Here is a 12,325-nt window from a genome sequence, read left to right as displayed (position 1 = left end):
GAAGATATCGATATCAATGCTGTTTTGTGGTGTAAACCCTACGCGTTTCACCCCACAGGGGGGCTTCTTCAGGGAAAAATAAACAGCAATGTATGTTGTGTCAGGGAGAGGCCTACTTATAGTGTGCCAATTAGCATAACTGTTCAGTGATAGGGTATTTGTTGATTGAAGGGGTGAGGCACGCCCACAGAAAACTCTGCAAACTAACGACTTAGTCCAAAGCATGTAGCAATCGTAATTGATGAAAAATATGCAGGATAAATGCAAAAGTAATTTAAATATAAGACACGGGGATCATAGGAAAGTATTTAGGTCAAAATCAATATTTAGACTGTTCGGTGCAAGAGTCTTTCAGTTGTAGATGTATTTGGTTTCTTCCTGTGAGATCTTTTTTATAAAGTCCCCTCCCCTCCAAGGTTTTTCTACTTTTTGAATTCCTATAAATTTAAGGAGGGAATAGTCGTGATGGTGATACTTTGAAAAATGTTCAGGGACACTATGGGGCATATTCAATTCCGATCCCAATTTGGATGATCGCGCCGGAACGGCCGCGAACCTAATCCGCGGTACCGCAATAACGTGGTACCGTATTACCGGCAGTACTGCGCATTTTTTGCGGTAACGCGCGTTACCGCGAATCGGATCGGAATTGAATATGCCCCTATGTGTCTTAAGTTCATTCTTGATATTCCTTTGGTGTTCTGCAATTCTTGTGGAAAGTTTCCTAATCGTCCTCCCTACGTATTGTTTTCCACATGGACACTCCAAAAGATAGACAACCCCTGCTGTATCTCAGGACAGTTTCTCCTTGATGTGGAACTCTTCCCCAGTACTTTTTGAAATGTAGGAAGTGATCGGTTTTGTGCTTTTAGATTTGCTATTTTTGCACGCTGAACATCTGTGACAATAATAAAAGCCTTTTTTGGTCTCATTGAGCCAGGTCCCTTATTCCTTCTTTTCTGGGGCAATAGTACTGCTGACGAGTTTGGTTTTGAGATTGTCAGATTTTCTATAGACAAATTGTGGTTTGTGTGGTAGGATGTTTTTCAGATCCTTGTCTCCCAGCAAGATATTCCAATGTTTCCTGAAAATTTGTTCAACTTTCTTTGCATCCTTGCTATATTGAGTGATAAAAGGGAGGATGGGTTTATTTTTTTAATTCAGGTTAGGCGATGATGTTTGTTTCTCCAGGAGTTCATCCCTATCCATATCCCTGACTTGAACATAAGCGGATTCTATGTCCTCTGGTTTATACTCTTTCTCCAGGAATCTCTTTTTCAGGGTAAGGGCCTGCTCATCATATTGTGCCAGGTTGGTACAGTTACGTCTCAATCTGGTGTATTGACCCTTAGGGATGTTTTTCAGCCAGTTTGGATAGTGTGGATATAGGAATTGCAGTCTACCTGCTTGAAAAAATTCTTGGTAGCAATCCGACCCTCTTCAATGTAAATTTCTAGATCTAAAAATTCGACTTTAGTATCGCTGACCTGGAGGGTAAAGGACATATTTAGCTTATTAGTATTGATGTATTGTAGGAAGGCTTCTAATGTAGTCTGATCTCCCTTCCAGGTACAGAAAATATCATCTATATACCTGAGCCAAAGGTGGATATTTTCACGGAAAGGGTTGTTGTTATAGATGTGAGATTCCTCCCAGTGGGCTACAAACAGGTTCGTGTAACTTGGCGCGAATCTCGCGCCCATAGCAGTCTCGCGAACCTATCTGTAGTAGTTCCCACTGGTCCAAAAGTAGTTGTGATGAAGTACAAAGGATATGCTGTCGACCAGGAATTCTATTTGATCTGGGGGGAGGTCTGACAATTTCTCTAGAGCTGACCTGATATGGGCACAGCCTGCCTCATGATCTATGATAGTGTAGAGAGAAACTACATCACATGTAAGAAGGAGGAAATCCTTTTCCCATTTTGTGGGTTTTAGGACCTCTAGTAGATGTTCCATCCTGACGGATGAACTACAGTGTTGACTCCTTCTGTGTTTACACTTATTTTAGTGGCTAAGCCGGCTGGTTTTAGCATCAGGAGTAAGTGACATATACGTGTGATTCCTGTTATGTGTTCATATGCTATCCATCGGAGCTGAAACTGATTTATTACTATCCACCTTCTCACAATAAACACGAGTACACCGGCTGGTTTAATATCATTTGCATTTTTCATCAATTGTTTTCCCCTCTTCCTCTCCCCCCCCTCCCCCCCCCCTCTATCCCAGCGCCGGGGAACCTGGCTTATACCTATAGCAAGCCTTATTTCCCATAGAGCTAGATATGGTCTTGTGCAATAGTATTGTTTTATATCTATAGGCTGATGCATTCCAGGAAATAAACCGTCATAATACTAACCAGCAGAGTAGAATACTACAATATGTAAATATGTCAAAAGCAAACCAGAAGTCAGTGTGAGTAAAGCTATGTATACATCTATGCAATTATTGTGCAGATCACAGGATTCGCAACTGTTCAGTCAGATATTGCATTAGTGTGTATATTCCCACGATCATGTTTTATCATACCAAAACACACCTCATCTGTTGATCTGGTTTTATAATCTTCCTAAAAATCACGATCAACGATGCAACAATGTTGGTCAAATGTGAAAGTGTGTATGCACTGACAGCCAGCAGTGTAGGCAGATATCTGTAGAGTGTACAGAGTCCATATAGAATCAGAGGAAAGGGTTGAATTGTGAAGCACTCCAGTCCTTAATCCAACCAATCTATACAAATTAAAACCAATCTTTATTAACTTTCTAATAAAAAGACACTCTAAGATCATTAATAATAGGCGAATAATTGTTAAAAAATATTTAGAAAAGGTGAAAGAAAAATAGAGTGAATTCAAATATATAGACCCATCATAAAACACTCTATGGTGTTAGATAATAAACTAGTCCAAGCTGATATTGTAAAGGGCTAGAATGTGTGAACAACAAGTTTTCTTGGTTCTTATTAATGAGATGGGCACGAAATGATTCAGTCCTATGGGTAAAGTCACCCTATGATAATGGACTTCTTTCATCAATTCAAAGTATTGTACTGCCCAACTCCCATCACCAAATGGAATATAAGCAGCACGTGTGTAATATACATGTCAGGAGAAACTATATGGTGATCATGCGTACAAGAACAGTATCATCTGATGGTATATTTAATAGATATATATTCCATTTCTATCTACACCTCTTTTCCGTATGTTGTCACCAGACTGGACAATGGTATATACATTAATTAGTTAATAAGGTATGTGTGTTAACAAACAGATAACTCAGGCCACTGTAGATATATTCATTACGGGCTTAATAACCAAAGCTGTGCTCCTCTCTCTATTGGTTACTGAATGGACTGAGGTATCGGGGTTGGATAGATAAATGTAACTGTGCTATTAATACTGCTTTAAAGTACAGAGAGGATAATAACAGATCTTAATTTGGATTCTAGGAACACTGTGTGATGTCTATTGTCCCCAACTGATTGGTATTAGTGCCGATTATAAATGTAGGAACATGCATTCATACTGCCATACACGTAATCCTTGTATAAGTACTGTCACACATAGTGATAATACATTAACTATATTCCCTACTTCGTAGCGGCAATTCACTGCAGACCGTTCCACCCACTTCCAGGTCTGACGTCACCTAAAGTGACGTACAGCCAGACGTACGTTTCCCCCTACTGCTTAGTCATGTAAATCACCTGTCTGCTATGCGGATATCTGCTTTGTAATCCAAACGGGCAGTCATATCACCGCATTGTGATTAACATATATTTTGGCTGTGATTTGACTGGAGTGCTTCACAATTTAACCCTTTTCTCAGTTTCTATATGTACTTATATATGTTGAAAAGAAGCACCCCCTCAGGACTGGACACATTAATTTGTTATTGTGACCAGTGAGAATTGTCCATAACCTATCCAAATCCTCTTATATCACGAGTGTACAGAGTAGAGATGGGCGGGTCCGGTTCCCCGAGAACAGAATCCATCTGAATATGGCCTATCCGAGTACCGAGCTGAGCAGCTCGGTACTCTCCCGCCCGCTCCGAATCCAAATCGAGGCCGAACGTCATTGTGACGTTGTCGGATCTCGGGGCTCGGTTCTCGCGATACTTCAAGATTATAAATACACACCTCCACAACAATCCATCGCCATTTGACAGAGGGAGAGAGCAGGGTGTAGTCACAGGCTGATTAGAGCAGGGACAGAGAATACAATATTCTGATTCCAATTGTGCTAACAAAAATCGCTAGAGAAGAGAGAAGGATAGAGGATTTTTTTTTTTTTCAATATTTGGCAGTCAAAGTTTTTTTGGGGTCTCCCCCATAATTGTGCATAAATATTTCTAGCTGTGAAAATTACTATCTGCCAGCAGTATCTACCAAATACTTTTTAGCACTCCCCAGTGCTTTTGGGGTGTCCCCCATAATTGTGCATAAATATTTCTGGCTGTGAAAATTACTATCTGTCAGCAGTATCTACTAAATACTTTTTAGCACTCCCCAGTGCTTTTGGGGTGACCCCCATAATTGTGCATAAATATTTCTGGCTGTGAAAATTACTATCTGTCAGCAGTATCTACCAAATACTTTTTAGCACTACAAGTGCTTTGGGCTCAGAATGGATTCAAAGCAGTCCACATATGAGCAGAATGAGCAACCAGGTTCTGTCACCAGTCCTGATGTTAGTGTTCCCAGTACGTCATCTGGGCAAGGCGATGTCAAACAACAGAGTGTTTTCAAATTAGTGCAAAAAACAAAAACCAAAAAAAAATTTACTGTATTGAAGCGAAAAAGAAGTGTAACTGAGCAAAAGTTAAGTGACGATAAAAAAAAAATTGCCAACATGCCATTCTATACACGCAGTGGCAAAGAGAGAATGAGGCCTTCATCTTTGTCTATTAGTGGCAGATCTAAAAATGTTACAGAGCCTACAAGTGGTGCACAACTACTGTTACGCGTCAAAGCCGAGCTGCAAGATAACAGTAAGGCATTAGAGGATAATGTTTGCTCTGAATCAGAAATGACACCAATCCCTGTGGAGAGTCCATCCAACAGTGGAATGTCTAATCGTGAGCATTCTGTTAGTGTACCCATAAAGAGGGACCCTTTCAGCAGTTCTGCTGATGTGTGCCTGAACAGCCCGAGTGTAGCCGGTGATACACCAAGTGAGGATGACACTTTGTCTTTAGAAGAGGATGTGGGGGAGATTTGGGTATCCGACGATGAGGATGCGGTTGATTGTGTAAGTCCTACAGCAGTGTGGCACCAGTGTGAGCAGATCTGCCACGTGAGGTTCTGGCACCAATATTCACTTTCCAAACACAAGCAGGGATGACGCAGGGGGCAGAGCACAACAGATTAACATCTGGGCTGGTTTGAAAGTTTTTTTTAAAAAATGTGTGATCTTAACCATAACTCCAACCAATCCTACTATTAACATGCAAAGGATGGTGGAGGGCCTATCAGGGATTAAACTGTATTTTTACTAATTTACAGTCATAAGGTTTGGGTGTAATATACACCCAAAGACGAGTGCTCAATTTCTAAAAGAGTCATTGATGAAGAGGAAGACAAGCAGGCTTGTCTATAGAATTTGCAAGACCAAGTAATTTGAATTCTAAAAGTGGTGCACAACTACTGTTATGTGTGAAAGCCGAGCTGCAAGAAAACACTAAGGCCAATCCCTGTGGAGAGTCCATCCAACAGTGGTATGTCTAATCGTGAGCATTCTGATAATGTACCCATAAAGAAGGGCCCTTTCAGCAGTTCTGCTGATGTGTGCCTGAACAGCCCGAGTGTAGCCGGTGATACACAAATTGAAGATGCCACTTTGGAATTAGAAGAGGATGAGGGGGAGATTTGTGTAGGTGACGAGGGTGCTAATGATGATGTGGATGATTAGGATGCAGACAGATACCAAACTGCCTTTGTCCATTTCTTTTAATATTCTAATTCTACAGTCTATGCAGTCTCTACAGTCTACAGTCTATGCAGGGCACAGACAGCCACCAAACTACCTTGGTCCATTTATTTTTTATATTGTTCAGTCTATCCAGGCTGCTTTTTTTCTATTCATCTACAAGTGGAGGGCGGGGGGTGGCTATAGAGACAGAAACCAAACTGCCTTTGTCCATTTCTTAAGATATTTAACTATAAGTGTAGGGTGTAATATACACCCAAAGACGATGGCTGCATTGCCAATATGCATAGATGGAGAGGAAGACAATCTGGTTTGTGTGTAGAATTAATGAAGGCCTACCTACCAGGAATTAAACAGTTTTTTTGATAATTTATTAGCTTTACAATTACATTACTCATCCAAGAAACAGGTGGAGCACTAAATTTGGTTATTTTAGGCCCAAAAACATTGATTTTCCAACAAAATAGCAAAACAAAACCAAACAAAACCAAAACAAGCAATGGCGGTTTTGCAAAACCAAAACCGAAACCAAAACACGACGGTAATCCAGATCTAAAACCGAATACAAAACCAAAACACGGGGGTAAGTGACCATCTCTAGTACAGAGTGACAATATTTTTAGCAGATGGTTATAAGATGAAGCTCACAGGTCTGGGGGTAAACTGTGTAGGTGGTTACGCATGAATCGGCATGCTCATTTGGGACTCTCAATCATTGGTGAAATCGTAACAGAAATTGCATCTGAAGTAAGATTGCATAGGTGTGTACCCAGCTTAATTGAGATAAACTGAAGTCAGGGTGGATGGCAGACCAAAATGTCCTATAAGAAGCCGAGGTCAGTTCAAAAGGCATCCAAAAGTTAACATTAAACAAGTAGAGGTCAAAACAGGCGGCAGACAGTCACTGAAATAGGGTCAAAACATGAGAAGATTGGAATAATACAGAGCATGAATACCAGAGTAGTAAACGTTCTAACTGGCAATGAGTGAATGACACTGAGAGCCTAATAAACCCACCAGAAGCAATCCAAAATATACAATTAGAATAGTCCTTGGATGCTCTCTGTATTGTATGACGGTCACTAGAATACTCTCTGCATTGTACATAAGTCCCTAGAATGCTCTCTGTGTTATATATCTATCACTAGTACTGGGCAAGTTATTATGCATAAAAGTATAATTCCTGCTTTGTCCTACTTGCAATACATCCCTGTTATTTCTCCTTAAGGATGCTGATTGCAGTCTTCTGTCTATAGTGACACAATTTACTCCTCACTAATTTGATTGATAACATTTTTATATGCAGTATCCTGTGTATTTTGATTGATACCAGTGTTTATGGAATAATGTCAATAATTAATAAAAGTCAGCATTGCATTTAGTGGTTGCCCTCGCCTCTCTGGTAGTCAGTCAGCCACACCACTCCGACACTGTGAGCGTTAGATTGAGAGATAGAAGAGGCAGACAGGTAGTAATATACAGATAGAGAGATAAAGAGATAGACAAATATAGTGACAGCAATCAGGGGTGGACCCAGACATTTGCCCTACCCGGGGCGATTTTAGGGGGGGCGATTTAGGCCCCGCCCCTTTTCTGTGTTCTAAGGCTGCCGGCGGCTGAACAGTATGTGCAGGTCCGTTCAGCAGTGAAAGTGTGCTGTCCCGCTGCTCTGATTGTGTTTAAAACACAATCAGAGCAGCCGGGCAGCACACTGTCCCTGCTGAACGGACCTGCACAGTGTGCAGCTGTCGGCAGCAAGCCCTGGGAGGGGGTCGCCCCGATCGCCCCCCCCCCCCCCCCACCCCCTGGATCCGCCACTGACAGCAATAGATTAATATTAGAGATGAACAACATTTTCAAAGCTGTTCTGCGAGATATCCCTCTCTGTCTCTGTTTTACTGTAATTTTGTTTTGCAGGTTTCACTGCTGGTAATTATCATGACTACGTTTGTCACCAAATCTTTCATCTATCTATCTATCTATCTATCTATCTATCTATCTATCTATCTATCTCATATCTATCTATCTATCTATCTATCTATCTATCTATCTCATATATATATATATATATATATATATATATATATATATATATATATCTATATATTTCATATCTATCTATCTCATATATATATATCTATCTATCCATCTATCTACCTCATATCTATCTATCTATCTCATATCTATCTATCTATCTCATATATATATCTATCCATCTATCTATCTCATATCTATCTATCTATCTATCTCATATCTATCTATCTATCTCATATCTATCTATCTATCTATCTATCTATCTCATATATCTATCTATCTATCTATCTCATATATCTATCTATCTCATATATCTATCTATCTATCTATCTATCTATCTATCTATCTCATATATCTATCTATCTCATATATCTATCTATCTCATATCTATCTATCTATCTATCTATCTATCTATCTATCTATCTATCTATCTCATATCTATCTATTTATCTCATATCTATCTATCTATCTCATATCTATCTATCTATCTATCTATCTATCTATCTATCTATCTATCTATCTATCTATCTCATATATCCATCTATCTATTCTATCTATCTATCTATCTATCTATCTATCTATCTATCTATCTATCTATCTATCTATCTCATATATCTATCTATCTATCTATCTATCTATCTATCTATCTATCTATCTATCTATCTATCTATCTCATATATCCATCTATCTATCTCATATATCCATCTATCTATCTATCTATCTATCTATCTCATATATCTATCTATCTATCTATCTATCTATCTATCTATCTATCTATCTATCTATCTCATATATATATATATATCTATTCATATATCTATTTCATATCTATCTATCTCATATCTATCTATCTATCTATCTCATATATATATCTATCCATCTATCTTCCTTATATCTATCTATCTATCTATCTCAGATATATAGATAGATAGATAGATATGAGATAGAAAGATAGATATAAGGAAGATAGATGGATATATATATATATATATATATATATATATATATATATATATATATATATATATTAGAGATGGGCGGGTCCGGTTCTCCGAGAACCGAACCCACCCGAACTTTGGGTATCTGAGTACCGAGCTGAGCAGCTCGGTACTCTCCCGCCCGTTCCGAATCCAAATCGAGGCCGAACGTCATTGTGACATCGTCGGATCTCGGGGCTCGGTTCTCGCGATACTTCAACTTTATAAATACACGCCTCCACAGCAATCCATCGCCATTTGACAGAGGGAGAGAGCAGGGTGTAGTCATAGGCTAATTAGAGCAGGGACAGAGAATACAATATTGTTCTTGCAATTGCTCTAACCAAAATCGCTAGTGCAGAGAGGAGGATAGAGGTTTATTATTTTTTCTTCATATTTGGCACTCCCCAGCGCTTTTGGGGTGTCCCCCATAATTGTGCATTAATATTTCTGGCTGTCAAAAGTCATATCTGTCAGCAGTATCTACTAAATAATTTTTAGCACTCCTCAGTGCTTTTGGGGTGTCCTCCTTAATTGTGCATTAATATTTCTGGCTGTCAAAAGTCATATCTGTCAGCAGTATCTACTAAATAATTTTTAGCACTCCTCAGTGCTTTTGGGGTGTCCTCCCTAATTGTGCATTAATATTTCTGGCTGTAAAAAGTCATATCTGTCAGCAGTATCTACTAAATAATTTTTAGCACTCCCCAGTGCTTTTGGGGTGTCCTCCCTATTTGTGCATTAATATTTCTGGCTGTCAAAAGTCATATCTGTCAGCAGTAACTACTAAATAATTTTTAGCACTCCCCAGTGGTTTGCGCTCAGAATGGATTCAAAGCAGTCCACATATGATCTGAATGAGCAACCAGGTTCTGTCACCAGTCCTGATGTTAGTGTTCCCAGTACGTCATCTGGCCAAGGCAATGTCAAACAACAGAGTGTTTTCAAATTAGTGCAAAAAACAAAAACCAAAAAAAATTGTACTGTATTGAAGCGAAAAAGAAGTGTAACTGAGCAAAAGTTAAGTGACGATAAAAAAAAATTTGCAAGCATGCCATTCTACACACGCAGTGGCAAAGAGAGAATGAGGCCTTCACCTTTGGCTATTAGTGGCAGATCCCAAAAAGTTACCCAGCCTACAATTGGTGCACAACTACTGTTACGCGTCAAAGCCGAGCTGCAAGATAACAGTGAGGCATTACAGGAGAATATTTGCTCTGATTCACAAATGACAACAATCCCTGTGGAGAGTCCATCCAACAGTGGGATGTCTAATCGTGAGCATTCTGCTGATGTGTGCCTTAATAGCCCGAGTGTAGCCGGTGATACCCAAATTGAGGATGCCACTTTGGAATTAGAAGAGGATGAGGGGGAGATTTGTGTAGGCGACGAGGGCGCTAATGAGGATGTTGATGAGGATGAGGTTGTTTGTGTAAGTCCTGCACCAGTGGCAACAGTTCTGGCACGTGACAAGAAAAAGGCCATTGTCATGCCTGGGCATAAAACAAAAAAATCCACTTCTTATGTGTGGAATTATTTCTACCCAAATCCAGACAACAATTGTATAGCCATTTGTAGTGTATGTGAAGCCACAGTCAGTCGAGGGAGGGACCTTAACCATCTTGGAACCTCATCTATGTTACGCCATTTAACGAGAGTTCATGGCAAAGTGTTGGGAAAAGCTGAAAGTTCTTCCCAAAAGAATACAAGAACTCCCTCATCAGCTAAGACCCTCCGCTCACCGACATACCGACGGCTACAAAATACACCCACCACACCATCCTCATCAATATCCTCAGTAGCGCTCGGAGTTAGCCCGGCATCCCACTTAAGGCTGGATGACTCCGGCACTATTATTGATTCCTCTGAAGAAAGCGTTAGTCCTGCTGCTGCTGTTGCTGCTGCTGGGGGTGAATCGTCATCCCAGAGGCAGGTTAATAAAATGAGCAGTCCTACATTTCAGCAATTAACTGTGAAACAATCATTTGCGAGGGGAAGCAAATATGACAGCAGTCACCCAGTCACCAAGCGAATCACAGACGCCATGGCTGCAATGTTAGTGTTAGATCTGCGTCCAATCTCCACAATAAACGCAGCTGGTTTTTCACAGTTAATTGAGGTTTTGTGTCCACGTTACAGAATTCCATCGCGACACCATTTCTCCCGTAAAGCTATTCCACAACTATACCAAAAAGTGTGTAAAAATGTAGAGATTGTGCTGAAAAATGCCATTCTGCCCACTGCTCACTTAACCACAGATATGTGGACAAGTGGAAGTGGCCAAACCAAAGACTATATGACTGTGACAGCCCACTGGGTTGGTCATTCACCTTCACCAGCAGGAACAGCAGCAGCATGTACACCACTACGTAACATTTGTCACAGGCAGGCCACTCTTTGTATCACCGGCTTCACTAACAGGCATACGGCTGACAATTTGTTACGCAAACTGAGAGATGTGATTGATGCATGGCTTATACCACTCGGACTCTCCCCAGGGTATGTCATTTCAGATAACGCCAACAATATAGTGCGAGCATTACAGCTGGGTGATTTCCAACATATTCCCTGTTTTGCTCACACCATCAACTTGGTGGTGCAGAGCTTCCTACGAAATAACCGTGAGGTGCAGGAGATGCTTTCGGTGGCCCGTAAAATTTCAGGCCATTTCAGGCATTCAGCCACAGCATGTAGGAGATTACAGCAGCTCCAAGAGCAGTTTAGCTTGCCCTGCCACCAACTTAAGCAAGAGGTGGTAACTCGGTGGAATTCCACCCTGTACATGCTTCAGAGGATGGAGGAACAGCGCAAAGCCATCCAAGCATATTGCACAAGTCATGACATTGGGAAAGGAGGGGTGATGTATTTCACTCTTGCACAGTGGGGAATCCTTTCAGTGCTGTGCAAGGTGCTGAAACCATTTGAAGTTGTGACATGTGAGGTCAGTGCAGACTCTGCTAGTTTGAGCCAAGTCATTCCTTTAATTAGACTATTGGAAAAGCAGCTTGAGAAAATGAAGGAGGAGCTGAAAGCAAGCAATTCAGCAAAGTATGTTGGCCTTGTCGATCAAGTACTTAATTCGCTTCACAATGATCCTCGAGTTATTAAGATCTTGAACTCGGATCAGTACGTTTTGGCCACTGTGCTTGATCCAAGGTTTAAAACCTACATTGAGTCTTTACTTGTAAATGAGCGAGATGTGAACTTTTGCAAGGAGCTATTGCTCAGCAAGTTGGCCGCTGAACTGGGCCTCGGCTTGCCGACGTGTCCTCCTTCACTTTCTCAAGCTGTTGCTCGTAAAAAATTAAATTTCCAAAAAAGAAGCAGGGAAGACACAGGGGGCAGACCAGAACAATTTAACATCTGGGCTGGTTTGAAGG

This window comes from Mixophyes fleayi, chromosome 11 (genome assembly GCF_038048845.1).
Source record: "Mixophyes fleayi isolate aMixFle1 chromosome 11, aMixFle1.hap1, whole genome shotgun sequence".
NCBI classification, from domain to species: domain Eukaryota; kingdom Metazoa; phylum Chordata; class Amphibia; order Anura; family Limnodynastidae; genus Mixophyes; species Mixophyes fleayi.
Note: the sequence above shows the minus strand (reverse complement) of the source record.